Source organism: Labrus bergylta, chromosome 9 (assembly GCF_963930695.1).
Source record: "Labrus bergylta chromosome 9, fLabBer1.1, whole genome shotgun sequence".
Classification (NCBI taxonomy): domain Eukaryota; kingdom Metazoa; phylum Chordata; class Actinopteri; order Labriformes; family Labridae; genus Labrus; species Labrus bergylta.
In genome coordinates, this window is record NC_089203.1 from 13822672 (window position 1) to 13847307 (window position 24636).

Genomic DNA, 24636 nt, shown 5'->3' on the forward strand with positions numbered 1-24636 from the left:
CCGCAAAGAAGGGGAGCATGTGAATATCATGAGTGTGATACTGACTGGAAGTGTAATGTAATGTGTTTCAGGAACATTGTTTATCTGATCAATACTCTTTTGCACACTGATTTTTTTTTTTTTAACGAGGTTTTTTGTTTTGTTTATGCTCCTGTCAAAGATAATATCGAAATGTTATTGAAAAATAAATGACTTTTAACTCCACTGCACTTATCTATTCAACTGTGTGCTGTGCTTTGTTTGTATATAGGGTTTTAGAGAATTAGAATTATCCTTTGTAAAATAGGCCTAATTTCCAATGTTCCTTATATAACCCTGAAAAGGGCAAATTGAAACTTCAGAAGTAGCAATATTTGCTGAGCATGTTTTGCCACCTTTTATACAATTTATTCTTTGCATATTCATTTTTAATTGATTAAAAATACGAGTATCCTACTTTTTCCATCACATATTGGAGAGTGAGTGACAAACAGACAGATTGATTGACTGCTGTGTGTGAGCTTGTATTCTATAAGCCAATTGTGTTGTGCACTCACAGTTTATCTTTCCACCTGTTCCTGTTCAGGGCAAGAGTGTCTTTGCTGTGTGAAACTCCAATTAGAGAGGCAAAGCATGCCTGCGGATTACGGATGAGCATTAAGGCCCTAATGTTTAGTTAAGGTCAGGGTGAGGTGGTGGAGTCAAAGGACAGGGATTAAAACAGGTCTGAAGAGCAGGCGAATCTTTCATAGTGCAGCTTCCCCTCAGGAGGTCAAGCACTACAAAGTATTCTCTGCTTTGAGGGATTCGTCCAGGAAAATTGCAATTATTTTTCCATTTAAGTTTTTTTTTTACAGGGAAACAAATGTAAACTGGAGTTCAATTATATTTAAGTGTGTTGTCCCTTGACACACAACATGAAACATTTTCATGGGCGCTTGATAATGTGAAAAGTCTCCCATGAGTTTCTATTTAAAACAAATATGAATACGTTTCAGCGTAAATCCCACTCTGCACAATTAATTTATAAAAAAAAAAGACCACACAGTAATCAAGGCCAATCCTAACTTGACTACAGAACAGTACGGATGCAGATGAGCCCCTGCAGGATATATGATCACAGTTATTTATTCGAGGAGTTATGTAGTAGATGCATAGTATGCGCAGATATGAGGCACAAAAAAAAAAAAAAAATGTGCCGCGTTGGCGCCCCCTATCGGAAGTTATGGGCCACCGGCGATGCACAGAGCTGCAGAAAGAGAGGGGCATTCTCAGATTTCCCGATTTCTCCCAGCCGAGTCCGCTGTGCCGCTTCCACATCACGGCAACAAGCAAAACCGAGACGACGACGACGACGGCGGCGACATGCACCCAGCGTACTCCAATCCCACACTCATTTCAACCGGCCCGTGTGTTTCCAAACCCAACTAGAATCCCAAAACAAGGTGAGTACATCGGCACACTGAGCGCGGTGTTTTCGCACATGTTTTGGTGCACGACCGAGAGCCCCGCCGCTCGAGCTCCCAGGCCAGGCTAGTGAACGATGTCTGGCGCAGACGGAGAATGAGGCCAGTGTTCGGCCTGACTCCCCCTTGCCTGGAAACATGAAGCCCCGGTGCAATAGTGGAGAGGGGTCGTTCGGTGTAGCTTCCAGCTCCGCCGTAAAGCAGCAGATAAAGGACGAATATCGTTGTTGTTTTTAACCGTGTCGAGTGGAAGTTTGTGTTCAGGATAGAGAGCTGTGTCCGGCTGCTCTGCTCTGTGCTTTAATATCGGAATTCCTTTATGCAGCCGGATACCATAATGCAGCCCCGGTACCAGCGACCAGACACGAACTTGTTTTTGCAACTTTGAAGCAAACCGTTGTGTGGAGTTTTAATTTAAATGCTCACTTTAATTCTCGCTTCAACAAATTATATAACAATGAAGTGGCGAACCCACTTGTTTCACTGTCTGAATTTTTTTTTTCTCTTGCAAAGAAAAGGCCAAACGATTTTTTTTTTTTTTTTTTTAGTGCAAGTTAGAATTAAAGGTCGTATATGGTCGTCTGGCTCCTAATCTAATTGTCTTGCACATGACAGAGTTGAATAAAAGATCAGCATGGGAATGCATTACTCAATTTGTTCAAACGATTTCAGGGAACTTGGGTTAATTATTATCAGCAGTGATGGCAGGCTTCGTGTTTTGACACAGGACGCATAAGACTGTAGACCTGTAGGAATCATGTGCAGGCTGGATGTTACAAAAATCGCTTCCTAGTAACATTAAAAAAAAAAAGTATTTTGTTTCCACCATAAACTCTGTTCATTGAAAAGGCTGGTTATGCCATATTGTACTCTTAATGTGAGTACTGTCCAGGGTGCACTGTCAAAAACACTCATCCACTGTAAGTGTTTTATTATGCTGTTTATGTGGCATAGCTGTATGGTGCACCATTGTCCTTTCTTCGATAGTTCAAGTCTTTATTTGTCTGCGTTGTTACCCTTTGTTGTGCAAAATGGAACAAATGTGTGTCTCAGCCTAGATAGCTGCTTCTATTAAATACTATAAACACTTGACTGGGCTCTGTAGCAAAAAGGGGCAGTCCAGACCTGCCTGAAATCTGTTGCCTTGGGGTCTATGCGCGTGCAAGCGTGCACCTAATGTGAGTAAGAGATTACTAAAGAATGACTCACGCTCAAAATGTGTTTGGCAAAGTCATAAGGACTTTCCCTGCATTGCTCCTCAGCTGCAGAAGACATTCTTGTGCCTCTTAACTGAAAAGCCCAGCTCATCTGTTATTTTTCTGGTGTCATGAGATTTATTTGACCTATGCTTCAAATTTAGCTATTCCCAATGCAAACCATGTGGTTTTAAATCACATATCCCACCCATCGTTTGCAAGAAAAGGAAAAAAAGCAGAGCTTATTCCATTTGCAGATTCCATTATTTTTTTTATTTTTTCTAAAAAGAGTGTTTTTGCTGTCATTTGTTTGTGAAATTTGTGGCAAGCTGAATCTTAAGTTGTGATCTATTTATCTGTGCCAACTGTTTGTCTGGTTGTTCTAACCCTCCATCTGACTGCTCCCACTGGCTGCCAAACATGCTGTGATCTAGCGCTTTCAGCTGATGAAGGCTGCCACTGCCGCCGCAGCCATTTGATCATATATCAGCATCCCTTCACTTAGATATGCCTTCCGAAATGCTGGGACTGGTTTACAATGCCTACACGCGGAGGTTGTTAAAATGCTGCATATGACTGTATATGACAGATCAAGTCACCCGGCAGTCTTTGGCTGTTTATCAGAATGAGGCATGATCACAGGCGATTCATCACTTTAGATTTTAAGCTTGAATGGGAAAAGGTAAAAGGAAAAAAAAAGAAAATGTTTGTTGTGCCAATTATAGCTTTCACTGCTTATTGGTACTTATCATCCCATAAAGGATTAATCGCACTGCAGTGACTCACAGCTACTATAGCATTGAATGATACACAAGGTTACTGTTGGGAGCTGCAGTGCCAAACTACATGCCAGGTCTTGTTTTTTTCCATGTCAGTGCCCCTTGTATCTACACTCAGTGTGCGGGGTGGCAGACCTCTCTTTAGAGCAGGGCTGAAGCCAGGCATCTTTCCAAAACTCAAGTCCCCCCAAGCCTCTGTGCTGGGTATAAGCACTGCTTTGTGCCCCTGTGCTGCTCCCTATGGTTCTTATTCATATACTACTACAACACCACTGGCTCCGCTAAATACTGGAATCTACAATTGGAAGTTTCCCCAGAAATGCCTGCTGTTTGACAGACAAACTCAGATGTTTCCTCATTAAGTCAAGCTCTTGGATTACTTTGCTCCGACTGTAGCACTGTAGCCCGTAGATTAGTTTGTATTGATGCATTTTTCCGCCTGGAATGTGGCTGTGGCATTTTTTGGCTTAAGCTCTGCTATCGTGAGGGGTATTGGAGAGCAGGAGCAGAGTAAATACATCTCCAACAGCACAGCAAAACCCGGTATTAGCAAATGATCCGATAGCATCTGTAATCCTCGGGAAAACCTGGAGAGTTGTTTTTGAATAGCGTTAGCGTCCATCAGATAGTTGGCAGGGTCTGTGGGTGTCCACATGTGTGACTGGCTGGCTAGGCTAGTGGCGCGGCGGACTACAGTATGCAGGCAGATCAGATTACTGAACGATTAGCCATGGCCTCCTATCCCCGGCCTGGGGAAATGATTTTCCACTGTCATAATTCCCCAGACTGAATTACGCAGGCCACTGACTCAGATACTCAATACTGCAGTTCTGAGTAGTGCATGGGATAACTGTTGCTGTCTGGAGAGGGGAGATAGGTTAAGAGTGGTTGAACTGGAGAACAAAATAGTTTATAATTTGAATTTCTCAAAGAGCTTAGGAGCTTGCTGTCAAGTGTGAAAGGCAATATGACCCAAGTGCATCATCTGTAGCAACACGTAGCATTTATTGTGGTGTTTTACTCTTTTTTTTTTTTTTTTTTACTGTGACCTCGCCACAAAGAAAGCAGCTGGAAAACAGTCCTGAAACTCTAAACTGTCCCTCACATGTCCTTCTATTGTGAGGTGTGCGTCAGAACTGTGAGTGCATGTCAGATAGGCGATGAGGCGGTGTAAATCAAGCCGGCCTCTGGTGGAATTTCGCTGAATGGAAAGATAGAAAACGAGAGAGAGAGATTTGGAAGAGAGGAAAAGTGGGAAAGGCTAGCCAGTGAAGGTAGGACCATGTTTTCCGAGGTGTTCGCCCCCCTGAGGCAGGAATCCGATACATTCCAGAGGCTCCTGTATCTAGACGAATAATGGTGACTAGGGTGTAGTGTTTCATGAGATGACACATGATTGGAGTGTAAAGTGCTGGGAAAGTAAGAGCTATGTCATAGGCTCAGAGGTAGCCAGCTCTGGTTGCCTGAGGGATCGGGAAGTATGCCAGAGGACCAGGACAGGTTATGTGAGATATGGATTTATTCCCTGCAGAAGACAGCATGGCTTTCATAGCTCTTCTCTTGTTATCACACCCCCGCCCACTCACCACCGTTTAGATACAGACATTTAAGCTTTTAGGTGACACTCTGATCCGGACCAAGTAAAAGGAAGAATACACTAAATGTCTCTGGCACATTTTACTCCATTGTTTTCATGTGATTCCCAAACTGGCAGTGCGGGGAAAAAAAAAAAAGGACTGGCACTTGAATCATCTGAAAAATAATTAAAAGTTAGTCAATCTTGCTGAGCAACTTCAAGACAAGACATGACAATAATAGACCTGGAGATCATCATCATGTTATGATGATGATCTCCAGGTCTATTATTGTCTGAAAGCTGCTGGGTGACATGTTCTCCTGTGTCTAGAACAGCACATGTGATCATGCACTATCAGAAACACAATCTATGAGCTTAATTTCCTTCTTTAAGTGGAGTTTTTTTTTTTTAAACCCCAGAAATTTGTTCTCACCAGCTCTTAAGCTAAAGGCTATTTATACTGCAGACAGAAAAAAAATACCCTGTTTTATTTAGTGGTCAAAAAACAAGCTGTCGAGTGTTAATGGACTTCACCTCAGCCTTTCCGGCGGACCCTCTGGGTGCAGCGCGTTCATACACTCGGCAAGGGAGCTCTCAGCACTCGCCTGTTAATGAAGCCATTTCCAGAGATGGAGAGATGCAGTAATGGGAACGCACCACTTCACTGCGGGATATTCTAACCCCCGTCCTCATCATGAGTGCTATCAGTCATCGGATACGATTAGAGTTTTTTTTTTTTCTTTGTCCATTAAGCCATAAGGAAGACTCTTTTTCAGACTCAGAGTTAGAGGTATTAGAGGTATTAGGTGTGTGTGTGTGTGTGTGTGTGCGTGTGTGCACGTGTGTGTGTGTGTGTGTGTGTGTTGCCTTGACATTGACATCATTGCAAAGACACACTTTAAACATGTGAGATTGGTTTCAAGATTAGCACTTACGTCAGGTAAAAATACGCTTCTGGCAGTGTTTGTTACTGGATCTGCAAAAAGCTCACTGCTGTGAGTGCAGGGAGGGGGCCGACTGGTGGAAAGGGGATGTGTGTGTTTACCCAGTTGTCCGGTGGCCATAATGGGGTCTGGCTACACCACAGATACCACACACACACACACTCACCTACTGCAGAACTAGAAGTGTGTACTCCCGCACATGCACAGGCTCAGGTTGTGTATCATGTTGTTGTATATAACCTGCATTTATTGTAATGAAAAAGTTTGCTGTTTACATGTTTGCCATTTAGGGAAACACTGTAAGACTTTACAGATTACAAATAACTTCAAGTCAGTTATCAGTATCAAAATAACACAGAGCGAGATATACACTAGTTTGACCTATTATCATTGAGGTTACAATAATTAAGCACTGCTTTATTGCATCAATACAGGTAGATATTTCTAACATGAAGAAACATAACACAAACTGCAGCCTATGATGATGATGCCCTTAAACTTTGTGTTTGTCTTATCTGTTTAGTAAAGATGCTGCTTCAACTTTATGTGTTAAGTATGTGTCATACCTTATGAGCTCTCTGTGCTCACACTGTTTGTCTCTTCCTCCTGAAACTGAAACAGAGGCCTTAATACTGTCCGGAGAACTGTGTTCTGTGTTTACCAGCTCGAGTTGTGTGTTTATAGCACGCTGTCACGATGAGCATTGATACTGAAGGAGAGTGAGGAGTGAACACCTCCACAAGGTCACATCCCATTCTCTACTTTTCCTTTGCAAGCCTATACGGATGGAGGCCACTGTTGGATCTGACTACAGTTTAACTCAAAAACAAGCTTGACTGTTACACAGTCTCTCTGTTCACTACCCTGATGCTTAACATCATAGCAGGCCGGAGCATCATGGCATCCCTCCAGGACAGCAGGACAGGATAAACTTTAGCAGGGCATCTGGTGCCCAGTGCCCCTGTTCTCTTTTCTCTCTCCCCCCTGTCTCTCAGCCCCAGAGCAGACCGCACCACCACACCACAGCGAGTCATCTGGTGTCCAGTCGGCTCCCATCTGTGACTGCATTTGGCTTCACTGCAAATAAAGCATTGCGGCGTGCAAGCAGCCTCCGCTACATGTAAACAGCTCAGCTTGCTATCTAGCTTAATCTTTGGGTGGAAACTTTGAGTGCATTGCCAGGGTTATGGGTCATTGCCATTTCAATTCATTAAATTGTATCGAGGGGATTGAGAATTTACCTTATCAAACTGACCACAGTGGAAGGCATACCTCCTCTCCATTTTGACCTGCTGATGTGGAAAGAATTGTAATGGTGCCGTCGCGAAGGTTTTGCTGCTGGCAGCTCTGAGCGAAGCCCTCCACTGACCCGCGGTGGGGCCGTGTCTGCCCAGCCTTCTGTCTCTCATCCATCCTGGGTGGTAGGGAGATGTGTGTGTGTGTGTGTGTGTGCATGTGTGTCCCTGTCTGCGCAGGACAAGTGTTGGCAACCCTGAGGTCAGTCCAGATGCAGCTGGGGCACAGAGACAGAGGGGCGACTAAAGGCTGCAAATGACAACAGGATGAATGAGCTTTGTTTTTCCAGGGTTTGGACAGTATTATTCAGAGGGTGTAGCTTTGAAGGGGGTCAGTTGTGGTGGTCAGCTGGTGTAACGGCTGGCTGCTCTCAGTGGGACGGCTGAAGCCGCAAGCATTCGTTCCTCACAGAGAGACTTAGAGGTGTTTTGGTAGAGAAGCTAAACTAAAGGAACCATAGTGGGTGTGCGAGCCTGCAAACACAAACACCACCCTACCCCTCCTGTGAAGTGTTAAGTGGCCGGATGTGTTTGGTGAATGGGACACAGGTGTCTGGGCCGGCCTGTGTGTGCCTGGCCAGAGGTCTGTGTTTGTTTTCTCTCTCTAATGGCCCCAACTCGACCAGAGCTCGTTGGCTCTCAATGGACCGGGTGGAGGCCCACTTTTTTTTTTTTTTTTTGCTTTTTCACTGTTGGGACCTAGCAGAGGAAAAACTTGAGTCAAGAATCTGATAATGAAATTAGAGATTTTCCAATTCTGTTTTTTTTTTTTCCTTCCCCATGCTGATTCTAACTTTAGACTTGGATAGAATTGGCAAATACCAAGTTACTTTCTAATGCCAGCAGCACAACACATAGATATTACTGCTGGAAAAACACTGCAACACCTTCGCCAGCTAACAATAGTCTCTCCACTAACATAGCACTGTTGTAAATTGTTGTCACGCGTGATAATTAGCTAATTGGTTACAGTATCAAATCTGTACTTTGAATGGCACACACACAGATATGCAGTAGGTCTGCGCAATTCTTGCTAAAATGTGAATCACACTTATTGTGTGAGAAATGATGCTCACATGATTCTTATTTTTTTCAACTGTGACTGTAAGTGAAAATTGTGGCTCCACCACTTTCATTCAACCTTTACTTAATCTCAAGAAATCATTGAGGGTAAGCCCTCATTTACAACGATGTCAAGAATTAGATGACAAAAACAACAAAGATAAAAATACATAGATTATGAGACCAGAAGAATAAGACAGCATAACAGGAAACTGCAGTTAAAAACATTTACACCGATGAGCACAATTATTTGTAATCATATTTTCAAATGGACCCATGGTAACCATTGTATTGAGTTTGAATGTGTTTTGTAATGTGTTTTGTAATGTGTTCCAGGTGTGTGCAGCACAAAAGGTAAAATATGTTTTCCAAATGCTAGTGTTTACTCGTGGAACTCTTAACATTAGCCAGGCACTTGATCGAGTCTGATTCTGATTATCAGCTCATATTAATAGAGAAGTGATGTATGCTGTTAGATTACCAGTGTCTAGATTCTTCCTGCTTTCTACATGTGCCACTGCCTCCCCCGTTTGTGGTTACTATAGTAACAGTGACTGACAGCGAAGCGCGCAAATGAAGAAGAGAAATTAGAGAAATATGGCACAATCATGGGCAAACTAATTAAATGTGTGTTTTGCTTTCTGCTGTGTGAGTGTGACTGATAAAGCAACTGAGATTGTTGTGAAGCAAATAAGTGAACACTTGTGTGAATGCTGCTTGTTCCTGAAGGCAAAAGATACCATTAATCATGCAGCCCTAAATATGCAGTACTGCATTTTAGGTCCTGGAGGTCAATACTGGTACTGGTCCTGGTATCAGAACACCTGTAAATGAAACTCAAGTCATCCCACAACAATGTTTGGCAGGCCTGGTGCTTTTTCAGATTCTTCTTTCTTCCTTTCTTCTTCCCTTTATCCCTGCTTTGCCTCTGATCTATCCCAGAAAAGCTGGCGTTTGAAGTTGTCAAGACTCTGGCTTTGCTGTTGAGTCCTCAAAGTGCTCATGTGACAGGTAGAGAAGAGCTGGAGGGGAGAAATGTGACTCCCACATAGTCCACAGCCTCCCCAGTCTCCATCCTCCACACCCGAGTCTTCCATTCCCCTCCCGCACAAAGCAGGCTAAGTCTCTCTAGTGATGTCATTCTGCCAGACTCCCCTTTGTTGAGTCACCGCCCAAAGGTGCGCTATGGGCTCTAAAAGAGGACACACACACACACACACACACACACACACACACACACACACACACACACACACACACACACACACACACATCAACACAACCCTACACTGTGTCTCCCCAGGGGTGCAGTTGGGTGAGGTAATGGGTTGTTAACCCTTCAGCCACCTTCATGTTTGGGCATCGTAGCGTCAGCAGTAGCTTCTATCTGCAGATCTGAGTGACCCTGTGGCCTCTCCAGATGGCCAGGCCTCTGAGCTGAGTTATGATAACCATACAGTTAATATCTGGCCCACATAACTCCCCCCCTCCCCCCAACCCCCCCCTGTCCACACACTCCGTTCCCCTCAAACTCTGCTCTCATTTCTCTCTGCCACCCTCTGTGCTATTGTCTCTGATGCCTTCTCCTGAGTGCCCCTGTTTTATTTCTTTATTTCAGTCATCTTTTTAAATTCCAGAATCCATTTCTTTTATCCCCAGGCACAAAGGGCGATGGCAAGGGACGCTGTCGCAAATTAAATTTGCTCCCTTCGGATGTGGGCACGATGGAACTGTGGAAGGGGGAACAGGGGCAACGAAGGCTGGAGGAAGAAAGCCCATTTCCCATGCATTACTGTCTCTATCCTCGGGGTCCATAGTGAAGCAACAGCAACACCTTTATCGCCTTTTTTTTTCTCTCTTTAATTTTCTTTTTCTTGCTCCCTCCCTCCCCGTCTCGCGCTCTCTCTCTCTCTCTCGCTCTCTCTCTCCCGCTGCCCCTCTTTCTTCTCAGGCGGCCTTACGTGAAGGTCTTGCTGCTCTTGGTGCGGCTGCTGCTAACACAATCTGACCCAGTTTATTAGTTTGGGTCTAGTGAATCATTAATCGAGGTTATCAAACTGTTCCCGTAATGATTCTGCTGCGACTCGTGTGTCAGAGCCTCTCTGTGTTTGGAGCCGCTCGAGCTCTACCCCGCTTCTTGCTCTATTTGTACTCTATCATAACCATCTCGCAAAAAAAAAAAAATCATCATCCCTCAAGCTACACTATATGTTTAATAGGTGTGCCATGCACTGTAATATGTCATTGTGTCAGAGCACAATACGAGGACTAAGTGCACTGAATGCAAATTAATCTTGTGGGATGGCAGCGGCTGAATAGAGTGCGGTTTTCGGGTAAAGGAAGGGAGCACAGGGAGGGACAGAAGGAGGGCTAATAGTGGCGACAGAGAAGTGAGGGAGAGAAAAGAGCATGTGAGGGGGAGGAGGAGGGGGAGAGGGATGTAGTCATCGCCAGGCCCATTCATCATGCAATGCCTGCTGGGATGCGCCGGGGTCAGTCCCGCACAACACAATTACAGCCTGTTCTGGTGTGTTGTGCTCGGCTCCTCTGTGTTCTGACTGTGTTCTGTTGCCTTTTGTTAGATTTCCTCTGTTGTAGCTCTCTTGTTTTCCTCTTTGCGTGTTTTCTTCTGTGCTGTTCTGTGTTCACTGGCACGTTGCACGTCGTTTTTTTTTTTTTCTTCTGTTGCACTTTTCTTTTTTTTTTGAACATGCCTCTCAAGCTATCACTAAATGATCTGCTGCTGCAGTTCTTGGAGCAAAACATCTCAATTAACACAATGTATATTCTTTTTTTTTTTTTCCAGCTTTGAGTCTTAAACTCTCTACTTTGTCTTCTGCAATTAATTGCTGTATCTTTTTGCTCATGTTTTGCAGCCGCTTGCTGGGCGGTTGTAACGTCGGGTACAAAAAAGCCTTCTTTCATCCACATGTGACTCCCAGCCGCTAGCTTGATTCATGTGATTGACAGGCCTGGTTAGCATAGGGCTGTGAGATGCTAGTGAGCATGTTGTTTACTCTGCCTGCCTGACAGTCCTCCAAGAGCCTACAGATGTTTCCAGAAAGCTGTAAATATCTGCTGTGTGCTCTAATGTCAGCTGACAGCATATCCAATCATAAGGATACCTCTGTCTTCCTGTCCGTGTCTATTCCTAATGCAGTGAAGGAGATTTGTCCCTTTTGGTGGTGGGAGAGCCTAAATGAAAACATTATGCAAGAGTCCTTCAACAACAACTTTACGGTTGAATCTGATATTTTTGTGAACATCGTAGTATTGGCAGGACTTTGTGTTGTCAAATTCTACAATTCACTTAGCAGAGTGTCGTCTTTTTCTCCCATCCTGCTGAAAAACAACTCAGAGTCCAACTATAGAAAGATGTCTGATCTGATATTGCAGCTATAGTTGCTTCTGTTATATTTAGATTCAGCTGTTTGGTGCTTTAAGGAACTTACTTTACGACAGAGCCATTTCTTGAAAGACCCAGTGAGAACTTAACTTTTGAAAATATTAGATACAGGCACAAATATTGTTTGCCTGGGCAGTGAGAAACAGGAAGACAAACGGATAAGACACTGCTCGTAATGGCCTAGGGACATAGTCATCAGTCCTACACCGTGGCCTTACAGCACAAGAGCATTTGAAATCGCATCGCACACAATCACCCGCTCGCTGTCCACATTGCATCCGGGAAATATTTAATTCTTTGCTCTGTGAGTTTCACAACAGTATGACATGTAGTGCTTTTCTATTGAAGATGGACAAGCGGACGTGTGGGGGTTAGTATCGACGAATAGTTTATTGACGAGCCATTGACTCAAATCAGAACACTCAAAGGCTCGTCAATAAACTGCTGGTGTTGAGCAAGAACGTTTCTCTCCAGTCTTGACTAAAGTCAAAGCACAACATTTAAATTCGGATGTTATTAATGCACCACGATCTCCACTTTGTAAAACAAGCTAACAAGCTCAATTGGGAGGAAAGCTAGTACCAGTCCAGTGCCCTGTAGAGCCCCCCCCGCTCTCCTGTTCCTCGTCTGTCTATGTGAGTGACAGAGGAACATGTGGTGTTAGGGTGAAGGGGACGCGCCGTGCTGCTTTGCAGTTAGGACAGTCCAACAAGAAACAACAGAACCAAGTTGATTTCGTCTTGCTCATGTCCAGTGCTGTCAGGACAGGCTGTTAGTTATTTCTCAGGTAATTCATAATTCCTTGATGAGTCAGGTAGAACGAAGGTGAAGAGAGTGAAGCAGTCAACGTCCATGTTCCTCTGATTGGATTTATTAATGAGCAGAAAGTGTTAAGGATGATTGTTAAAATGTCAATTTAAAGCAGAAAATGAAATTTGTATATGAGATAATTTTGTTTTGTTTTACTTCACATTATTCAAAGACTACACTCACTATAAACTATGGCTAAAAGAATACACAAGAATACAGGAAGTAAAGGGTTTGACACCTAAAACTTTCTGGGTGACCTTTATTGGAATGAGAAATGGAGATGGTCATGTAACCTAGTGCAGTTTTGGAGATTGTTCTATTAAACAGTTTTTCAGTGTTTTTATGAATTTACAATTGAATTTTCATGAAAGAAATATTAGAAAAAAATGTTTGTCGGGATCTGTTAAAATCTGTAACGTCAGGTCACACCTTGAAAAAAATGGTATCCAGCCAAAAGAATTGCAGTCAGTGCATCTCCAGTTAATGGATCATTGAAATTGTTGCATTTATCACCCAGATATATCTTGATTTGAGACACGATATAATATGTTCTTCATTGTGTTGCATCAGCTAAAGTAAATATGTCAGATTAAGTCGATGTGTTGATAAGTCCATGTATGTGTTTTAAATTACCAGGTTGTTAGGTTCCAGCTACTCTGTTGATCTGTAAATATGGGTTGTTACTATTTGTTTGTATTTAGAAGATACATACAGCCTTTAATTATATACAACTAAATATTAAGAAATAAATCATGTTGATCATGGTGCAATATTATGCAGCAGAGGTTTCTTTCTTTCTCTTAGATTTCTGTTTTCTAAGCCTGATATGTAACTTGACGATTAACCTGCCAAAAAAAAAAAAATTCCTTGAAATAAAAAAATACTCTGTGTTCTCTTTAGAAATACAGTCTTGGCGTAAACAAGCTGTTTATTAAAAAGCATGAGGGGACCACAGTAGGGATTTGTGGATTTTCCTTCAGCGGTGTTTTTTAAGCAGTAAATTTTAAGTAGTTGTTAAAAGGTTTCTTCTAACAGAACACAAGACCAACCCGAGCAGAGGTCCCACAAGTTCAGTTACTCACTGCGGATGCACTAGGGCGGAGGGCTTGTTTGGCTTCAAGAGGACTTATAGGAAGCCTGAAGATTGATTGAAAGAATGACAAATCATTGCCAGAAAATGCAACAGTTGAGCGATATGAAGCATCTGGAAACAGTTTAAAAACAATGGATTGTCTTCAGCAGACTCCTCATCAGACTGTGAATGCCTCCCTTTCCCGACTTTCTAAAGTTTCTGTTTCCTGTGAAGGAGTTTGACGACCAAGAAAGATGACTAATGGGGCTTTCACACTTCGAGAAAACTCCTGAAAAACTCCACTGATATTTCCTGGAAGAGCTGTATGTGTGAACCCAAACCGCCAAATTTTTCTTCACCCAGAAACTAAACTCAGTGTTTCACCTGCCAGCCCCCTACTAGTTTTCTGCAGCCAGTCCGAGTGAGCTGATGTGAGAACACAGTGGGATATTATCAGGAGAATTCAGTTGAGCCCATAGGAAGGGGGGAGTGATGTTTATAGCCTGTGACTGCTGCACGGTGAACTGCTACCATCTCTGTGCACGTAATTAAATGGATGCACTGCGTTTTCTGTTCTCCAATATGTTCTTCTCCGCTCTTTTGTTGATGTTGTCATTCCGTTGAACTACGCTCGACATAAAGGCAAATATTCTCATTCTAGCATTGTATAACAGACTCTGTTGCATCGTCTGCTACTTCTGTGGGTCTTTGTTACATCACGTCTTACCTCAGGAGCCCCCCCTCTTGTCTTAAAGGGAAAGTCTCCCGCAGTGAGGTACCCAGGTATATGAACAGCCAGGTCAGGAGAATATTTCGAGCAGTCCTCCTGAAATTATTTAGACCAAGTCACTTTAATCATCACTGGTCACTTTATCTTGCCATTCCCTGCACATATTGTCTCAATTCCCTGCATAGTTAACTTCATCATTCATTTTGTACTTGTATATACCCCCTATTTTTATTTATCTTATCTAATCTATTCTGTTTGATTTGTATTTTGTATGACCTTCTTGTCTGTTCTGCTGCAACGCCTACATTTTCCCTCTGGGGATCAATAAAGTACTATCCTATCCTTTCCTATATTTTCAGGAGTGCATATGTGAAAACGGCTTTAGTTGGCACTATTTGATTAAAACTCATAACTGAACCTTGTACAGTACATGCGTTGTAACGGTTTTTAGGATTTATTTTAAAACTTAAACCTCTAAAACCAACACTGTAGGGCAATTAATCTAGTTTGATTTCATTTACGATTTTGGCTTCCTATAATCATTGAAACAAGATAGTCAAGATTAATGGTGCGTTCCATGTGATCTGGACAGTCGGAAATTCCGAGTTGCCGGTCTGGTACGTCATCAATTCAAGCTCGGAAACTCTGAAAATCGTCTGTAGCCGGATTTCAAATCCAATATGGCTGCTACGTGCATCGAAAGCGATGTTTAAGCTGTAACTGTTGTGTTTATGAGCAGCTTAGACGTCTTTTTGTTTAATTAAATCAATCATACCGACGGTATCGTGCAAGTTCTCTCTGTGGAGGTGTTGTCATGTTATTTTCGGTCAGAAACTATCATGTAGTGTGTTGTTATGGTCTGGTATTGGCAAAAAAAAATGAAGTTACTCCTTGAGGCGTCCATGTTGCTTGTCCGACTTGGAACTGGAACGCAGTGAACTCGGGTGGGACATAATTCCCAGTTCCGAGATCCAAGTTCCAAGGTAAATGGAACGCAGCATAAATGATTATTTTGCCGCATGCAGTGTTGTGCTCATTATGTCTAAAAGGTTTTGTCATGTGTGGTGCATGTTTCTAAGTGTTTGTTGTTGTAGTTTGGCCACAAGAGAACATCACCACTACCTCAGAAACATTAAAAATAATCGTGATCATGATTTTTGACATAATCCAGCAGCCTTAACCAACAATGAAATCCCCTCCTTATTTTAGATCATTTAGTCTAATGATAGTGTTTTTACTGACTCGTCTTATCTAATCACTGACATACAGTCTAAAGGTCTAACCCTAATCTGAAAGAATCGAATGCCCCTCTGAAGTTTATCAGAGTTGTGCTTATGTAAATATTTTTAAGCCCAGAGGCAGGTATTTCTAAATTTTTAAATGTTCTTGTGCCACCCACTGGAGCTAATCAACAGATTCCACTAGTGAAAACTACAGGAGTCTGTCCTTAATTGGAAGTGGCCTTTGGGCTCTTTTTTTATAGCCTCGACTTTCAACAATAAACTCCACTATCTTGTGCTATCTAGGCCAAGTTTGAACCACATCCCATGGTGACTGTCTGGGTTGCTAAGTACACCTGCTCAGCAGATCCCATACCTGCAGACGTAGCAGCCTGTCCGTCGTCGACTCCCTCTCTGGTGTGTCCTAACGAAGCCAGGGAGATGTGACGACATGCCTCGGATTTCACTCTTCACCTAATTGTGTTGATGTGGAGCCTGATATTAGTGTTGTGGTGGTTAATCTTCCCTGTGAGAGGAAATGGCGGAGTCATCAAGGGATACGACACAGCTAATTAGACTTCCATGTGTGATAGAGGAGATGGGGCTGAAGTGGTGCATAGAAAGAAAATGGCTTTTTCCCCTTTGAAAGGTATTTCTTGAGTGAGTGGGCACTGAAAGCTGCTTCAAAAACCTGTCCCTAATATGTAGGGTATTTTTTTGAATTCTGTGCCGCCTTATCACAACATCCAATTTCTGAAAAGGGGACACCGAGGGAAAACCTCAACATTCATTACATTCTGACGTTTTGCACCACTCCACAAATCACAATCTGTCAGAGTCTGAAATTAAAGCCATTTGAAGTTGCACACAAAGCAAATGACCTACTTGTGCAATAAAGCTGTTTTTTTTTTTGACTTCATCAGCCCCTGAAGAAAAAGCTGTTAGAAGGTTTGAATGATTAGGGCCTGAAGCCACTGGCTCTCAATTAGACAGAAGACAAAGCTGTAGCTCTTGCTGCTGTAAAATCACAAGTAATGAATTAGTGATAAAGGTTTAAAAGACAACACCATTAGCGGGGGAAGGCAGAGGGAGGTGGGCTGCTTCTTTCCTCGCCATTTGCTGAGGAGGTAATTTGAAGTCTAAAGGATATTAAAGCAAAGCGTTTGTCCTTTTTAGTTTCTGTCTTATAACTTCTCTGTCCCCCCCCCCCCCCAGGCGTACAGTGTCAGTCATATTAACCTCATCTGGGCTGTACTGTCCTTTTTGTGACCTGGAAGTACTCTCTTGTGAGGAGTGGTCAAGTGTTCTCGATGGAGCTTGTATTCTAAAATGACTCCATCACTCTGAGGCCGAAGGATCAAATAATACATTAAGATTATGTTGCACGCTGTCGCACACCATTTTGTTTGAGAAGTCCTTTGCCAGCAAAAGAATATTGCAGAGTCATACTGTGATTTCTTTTTTTTTTTTTTTTCTGGCGCTGCCTGGGGGCTTGTTTGATTTAGTTTTAGATTACAACCTATTGCCAATGTCATCCACACCGCTCATCTCTCGTATTGACTGCCATCAGCGCACATTGTTACATTGTCCACCTTAGTCCACCTTAGTCCACCTGGGTCCACCACGGTCACCAGGTAGCTCAGCCCTGTCACATAAAGAAGATAAAGTTGTACGATGGAAACTAGTATCCCAAGAGGTATTTTGGGCGCATGCAGCTTCCTCTGTTGCTTCAGCTGTTGTGTTCGGTGCCCACAGGGAGGGACAGCACGTCTGCGTCTCTGTTATTATAAGCTCTTTAACATATTTACTGTTTACAGTGAGGTTTCATGGCTCTTCAAACCTGAATATAGAGTCATGGCGGCCCTTTTTGTGGTTGTTTTTTTTTTTAAATTTCCCGTTCAACAGTAAACAACTTAATTTCAACTGCTGGAAGTAGTTGTAAGGTCTCTTCCAAAGCAGAGAAAAACATGTTGTGTGACATTGGTTAGAGGTTATGGTGGTTTTGTTGGACATGGTGGCTTTAGGTCAGATCACTTGTGCCGCAGACGTTTGGATGCCCCCCCCCCCAACCTCACTGGTTTAGAATCAACACTTGGTAATTTTGACCAATGACAAACTAACAAATTATTTTTTGCCTCACAGATTAGAAAAATGCGCCACTGATGAGATCCCAGGAGTCACATAAATAAAATTCATGCAGGACATAAACAACCGACAAACTAATTGATGAATAAAGCGTGCTGACATGGAGGAACATAAGCAACTAAATATTTTCACTTTCTCTTGTAACTTTAAAGGCAATTTTTCATTTACTTCTTTATTTCTGACAAGAGACAGAGGGAAGAGGTTAAACTTGCATTAATGAGTAACAGTTGCCGTACTGCCCTCACATTAAAGCAAGGCCAGTCCGTTGTGTTTCTAGCAGCTCGGTCTCGACACAGAGGTCAGTTCTTCCTTTTCTCATGTTGCTGGAAACGAGAGACCTCTTAGAAAAAGGAAATGTTCCAGTGACCTGGGCGTGATAGTCACAACAACCTCTGCACTTCCTTTAACCTGCTGCTTTTAAATTAGCAATAGCAGTGAGTAAAGTGATGCTCCTGTCAGGTGTGTGTGTGTGCGTGTGTGTGTGTGTGTGTGTGTGTGTGACAGCTGGGTAATAGAGATCATGCTGTCTGTCTGTCCGTCTGTCTGTCTGTCTGTCACCTTCTCTGCAGCCTCGCCCCTTCAGCTGATGTAACGGTGACCTCACCCTCTCTTAATGGAATCCAAACTTCCTTCCCGTCCTTCTCTGCTCTCATCAGATTCTTTGCTTTAATTAGATGAGGGTGATTTCAATAAAGTTACTGTCGTCCACGCTCCATTAGTTATATTAACACTCAGATTCCTGCCCCGGAGTCGTCTATCTCTCCTCCGCCTTTCACCGGGGGGGCCAATCCTCTTCTTTTCATGGATCTGTGTAACCTAGTTACTGGGGCCCAGCGGGGGAGGCCAATCAATTAATGAACAAAGGAGCCCGCTCGCTGAGCAGCGGCGCGAGTCTGGGACTATAAACAGGGCGCTCCCAAAACATGGTGGCTGTCAGTTCGGTGCTCATCTGATGGATGTTGTTGTGCTTTGTTGTTGTGCGACTGTCTGTCTTTGAGGGCTATTTCGGATAGCATGTGGATGCTGCATTGTTACCTGTTTGAACACATGACCAGCCCATATTCAGATACTGTACCTGTTAATGAGAATTGGATGAAACAGAAAACATGCCTTTTATGTTAAAGTAAAATAAGTAAGCAAATAGACTGTGGGCTGTATGGTGGCTGGAAAACAAATCATGATCAAATGTAAGATATTGTGTTTAACTATGGATCAGAGCTATCCCCTTAGTTATGTGGTCAAAGGTTGAACGTCCTTGTCCAGTCATGCTGGTCAACCTCCAGAAGCAACAGGCAGATTTCAACGGACAGTCCTTCTCTTCTGTCCACCTGTGCTCCGTCACTATCTTTCACCACTTCCTCATCCTTCCCTTTTCTCAATACCTCTTTTCATCCCATTCAATCCACCTTTTTTCCATGCTTCACCCCCCCCCCCCCCCCCCGACCCCGCCCGTATAGCCCCTCCCTTCATATCCCCTCCCTTCTGTCCTATCTTTCTTCTCTCCAGCCTCCCAGTCTCTCTCTCCCTCTGTCATCCTTTTTTTTCTTTTTTTTTTTTTCTTAATCCGGCTATTCGTCCCCCTGCGCTCCCCTCCCCGGAGTTTCAAGCTCTCTGTCTCCCTGTGTGTTAGATCAGGGAGCCGGCTGTTGTAACAAGCTGTTGAATAATGTAAGCACAGGGCTATAGGCCAGAGTTTCAGTTAACCCTTTGATCTCTGATCACACAGTGGGTGAGGCGGACACATCATAAATGACAGCTCGACAGCAGGGCGAAGCAGCCCCAAGGCCTATTCTGCTTCCTTCTTCCACCGACCTCCACCTAAAGGCTAAAGTTCCCCCATCCGGTTTCATTGTTACGGCTTTTGTAAGCGGGTACACAGCGAGCGTCCCATGCCTTTGTTATCCTAACATTGATGTATAATTAAAGGGTGAGAAAGGCGATGCTGAATTATTGATGTTGGAGCAAAGATGTCATGGCATCCTGAACCTCATCATACTCAGTATTTTTTTTTTTGCAGTGCAGATAAAAGATTTACCACTCTGCTTGCTTTGTGGTCATCTAGCTCTGACTTCACTGATTCATTCTGGCATGGTGCTCTCTTCTGACTCAGGAGCTTGTATCGTTACTTCCTTCAGCCCCATTTCACCTTTTTGTGTGTACTGTGTCAAAACAGAAGGCTATGGGCGACATAAAAATCTTATAGAAATCCTCAACAGCAGTCTAGTTTGTGTCTGTCACCAATTTTTGTCAATTAACAGACCCGGGCCGGGAATTCCACAACTAAAGAAAAGTGTAGCAAGCACACAAGGTCCCATTAACCCTTTGTAATCAATACAGATTCCCCTCTCCTTAAGTGCTTCTAGTTAGCTTTAGAGCTTCATATCCTGAGGCCAGGGCGTATTGATCTGTCCGACTGATTGGAAGTTACCCTTCAGGAGGTGAAGGATAGCGGGGACCAGGGGTGTTTTGGCAAGAGAGAGAGGAGAAAGAGTGGGTCCCCATGGCTGGATCGGCTTACTACTGCCATCCCCCCACACACACCTGTTACAGCCAGTGGGAAGCAAAACACTCCACCACTCTGTGTGAGGAAGTGTGTATCTCCGTGTGTGTGCTCATTGATTTGTATGTGTGTGTTTGAGTGGAAAGTGCCGTTTGAGAGCAAATGGCTGAGAGGCGTAGCAAATGAGAAATGTGTTACATGGGGTTTATGGTGACGGCGTGTGCCTGAACCGCACTGACTTTAGCAGCTGCTGGCCTTTTTTCTGGACGGGTGGCAGGAGACAGATCTTATATTTTACATGGCTAGCGCAGTCTGCTCTTCAGATTGGGTTTTTGCACTCATATAACCCAACACCAAGCCGCATGAACACAGCAAGGAAAAACAAAAGACACTCCCATCAGCACACTTGAGCTCACGCATCTACTCACCTAAATCTGTCAAGTGGTGTGTGAGTGTGTATATGATGCAGCGCTGCATGCATGGTATTTAATCCATAACACTGACAGGTTTTCCTTGAACTGACAAGAAAAGGCATTGCTCTCTTCCCACATTAATACACATCTTTCTCTCTCTCTCTCTCTCTCGTCTTTTTTCTGCCATACTGTTTTGATTTCAAAGTGTTGTGTTCAGGACATACACTAGGCACACAGCATTGTGGAAGCTTGACCCTATGTGCAGGCCCCAGCTACCCCCATCTGTAAACTGATATATTTGTGTGTGTGCGGTGTGTGTGCGGTGTCACGGTAGGATACACAGCAGCTGTAGAGGCGGCAGTGAAGAGGGGAAATGGGAAGCGCCAGCAGAGTAGACAGAGCACAGATAGACCTGTCAGCTCTGTGACACCCACACATGTTTCACCCTCTAGTCCAGGGTGAGAGCAGAGGAAGGGAAAAGCAGCTCGGCTGGGGACAGGTAGAGCGCCAGTACAGCCAAATAGACAGTCTCGATCAGTGGCATAGCAACATCTACAGCTGCAAAAGGAATAACTGTGAGCCGCGCCAAGGTGTGTTTAAATGGGGAAATACTGGGAGAGGATTGGAAATATGGCAGGTTAAAAGTGTTTGCCTTACACAGGGCATATATTTAAGCTTTTTTTTTTTTTTTTTTTTTTTTTTTTTACCCTAACCAACTGTCTTCCTTGACTCTTATCAAAAGAAAACAAAACACTTCTAATATAAAGAAACCTAGAATGCATATAAATTATAACACACAAAGTGTTTCAGTACCTCAAGATAGAGTTTATTAGGGGTGACCCTGATTAAGGATTAACATAGTCGAGTCTGATGAGTCATATTTGCCTGTCCTCATCATGATCCATGTTCTCATAATTGCCACATGAAAGATGAACCACCTCCCGATCATTATTGTCCAACAAAAATGGTCCTGCTGCATCGGCAAGGGTCCAAATCCAGTGAAAGATTTATTCCAAACGCATTACATCCATTAAGTTCCATGGTTTGCTTCAAATTTGCCACAGCTTTTCCAGATTTCCCACCGTATAATCATTAATAATTTATTAATAACAAAAAAGAATGGCGGCTGCACTCTGACTTTTTGATTGTCAACTCAATTGGCAGGTTATGACCTTCCATTCACCGCTATTAACAGCCTACAATAGCCAATGAGAGCCTAAGTTGAAAGGAGGTGCTTGCCCCTGTTCTGATGTATCTATACACGGCCAGTTGCACAGGACTATGCCGGTGACTGGCGTTTCTTTTAGCCAATGAAATTCTAACACGTAAATATGCTGCTTCAATCAATGACTCGGGGTGATTTATTCATGCAAACAGTGAGGAGGTTGATTTAAGTTATTTTCAGAATTGCATTGAAAGTATTAATAAGTTGATTTTTATACCAAGATAGGCTATGAGTCATGATTTATTTTGAGAAATCAGACAACTCTGTGTATAAAAAAAAAAAAAGCCACTGAGCAGCCTGACATTGCTGTAATAGAATGATCCTTGTTTCATAGCAGGTGTTCCACTGTGAGATTGGCAGTCGGCTCTTTTTGAATGAATTGTCAAATATTCAACTGTTTAGGTCACCCATATATTAAATACAAATTACAAATTGCAAAGGTTTTGTCAACTTTCATGAGCAATGTCTTGCATCTTATTCTGGATTGGATTCAGATCCACTGCTGGACTGGACCTCTTTTAAAATAAGTCCTCTCTGACTTTATAGTTTTGTGTCAAACATTAGCAGAATTCATAATAGTTTTTGTACACTCTAGCCTCCTAAATATTCCCTGTAGAATCTCCAAAGCATGATACGTCAACCACGAGTCTTCATGTTTTAGATACGTTTCTGCCGATGAATTTGGCTAACATCAAAGACCGTGTTCAGTCCTGTGGCCGAAAATCTCTTCACACTGTTAAAACCTAAATCAAGTTTGTTTCATATTCTCCCACATGCCTTCTGGCTAAAACTATCTGAGATGTCATGTGAGTTTTTTTAATAGTGACTTTCTCTTTATGCGTGCCGTAAAACTTTGACTGCTGAATGCCCCGGGCGAGAGTTCTTGAATGCACCATGTCTCCCTTCTCTCAGCTGTGAGACCCTGCAGATTCTTCAGAGCTGTTACAGGCCTCTTCATGGCCTTCATGCTACTGTCCTTCAGTACAAATACACCGCTGTGCTAGATTAATGCTGCTATAATGATGACCTTAATGTTTTTCAAGGTATCATTTAGCTTTGTCTGTTTTTTTATATTTGTAGAATTCTTAATAGTCTCTATAACGGAGTTTCTCACAGATAAAGCTGTATTTTATATCAGTTGCGTACTTTACACCATTTAGTGCGACATTTGCAGCCCTCCTTGGCCCACAGCTGCTCTCTGTTAAAATTAGGATGTTTGTGCCATTCAAAGACTTAGTAACTCACATTTTTATAGCTATATTATATTTCTTGTTTCCAAATAATAATATCTACATACCAGATATTAAATATGATTGGAATTTCTTTGGCCGATTCAATTTTTTTCAAGCTCTGACCTGCCAATTCTGATTTTGGACTATTCTGATTTTCTCTCTTTAAAGAAATGTATCTTTCTTTTATGAACATTTTATTTTATGTACATAATAAAACAATGACTGTAAATTAGGCCGTTTATGAAAGAAATCTTAAACTGCACCAGGTCAAGTGATGGAGACATTTATGCATCATTAATTCAAATCAAATTAAATATGTAATTATGAAAGAGCCCACTTTTCACAATGAGTAGGCTACCTTAAGATATGTTAATAGGAATATTTTGATTATAATAATTTTAGCTTTCAGTGTAATCATTTTTTCATTCCTCTGCCTCCCACATTTGGACAGCACAGAATTAAAGAGAAAAAACTGGTAGAATTCCTCTAAGGTAAGAGGAGCCTGTCCTCTTGTTCATCAATGCTTTTTTGCCTCTGCTGATGTGCACCTCACATCCAAACTGCCAACAATGTTAGCTTGTGTGAGTGTGTGTGCGTCACCTTAGTGTTTTATGTTACTGTGCACTTGCTATGTGGCTCGTGTGTGTGTGTGTGTGAATCTGAAATCGAAACAGAATTCAATACATTGGAGAGGACCCTCTGGTCACCAATCTCAGCTGAACAGGCTGAAAATTGTCAGGCTGAAAATCTATCACTCGATCAGTGCACATCTACCACATATTAATCAAATACACACCACATGCCTGTCAATTATTTCTGAGAATTGCATCCACACTGAGATATGTTGATCAAGCTTATAAAAACACTGTTTTCATTTGTACAAGAGACGATCTAATGGGGGGCGGGGGGGATATCACTCTTCACTGCGGCTGGGTAAAAACTGCAGCTGAGGCGAAAAGTAAGAGAGGCAACTGAAGCTTTATAGAAACATGCAGGATTTGTTATAGGATTCATAGCTGGAGCTACAATTGGAGTGCAATTATTGTTATTGCGATGAGCCAATCATAAGGCGGGGAACTTTCTGCAGTTAATTTTCACACATTTAGTGCCTAAAATTACCACAATGGGGGCATGTGTCAAGTGTGTTTTGTTTGTTTACATGGAGAATAAATGTATACAGCCCTCCAGACACATTACCACTTCTATCCACTTATCTGCGGTTCTTGATTGCACTTTGAAAGTGAGCTGATGATTACGAGTGCATTTTTCATGCAGGGAGGAAAAATCCTATCCGTTTGATCTTGCAGGCAAAATATGGGCAGCACAACAGAATCTCATCTCTTGTGTCAGCTATTCTTCCGCACCGTGATATTCCCATGGGAACGCATTTCTGCTGCGCGAATCACAGTCGGATCAGTGCGGGCCCGTTTCTTATCTGGACATGAAAGAAGGGAAGATGGAAGAGGAAGAGGAAGGGGGGGGAGGAGGAGGGGGGGGGGGGAGGGCAGGGCTCCCCTGGGAATAATAATACCTGAAAATTCACTGAGCAGCATCTTGAATCTCACTCATCATCATTTCATGAGCAG

At 42.9% G+C, this 24636-nt stretch overlaps 1 protein-coding gene across 1 annotated transcript in view; it reads left to right on the top strand.

Moving 5' to 3' along the window:
• Positions 1-1220: 1220 nt before the first annotated feature.
• ndst1a (N-deacetylase/N-sulfotransferase (heparan glucosaminyl) 1a) overlaps positions 1221-24636 on the top strand; it is a 47944-nt gene continuing 24528 nt past the window's right edge. Inside the window, exon 1 of the mRNA XM_020645303.3 lies at positions 1221-1424. The gene's annotated coding sequence lies outside the window, so the exon portion shown is untranslated. The remainder of the gene's footprint in view (positions 1425-24636) is intronic.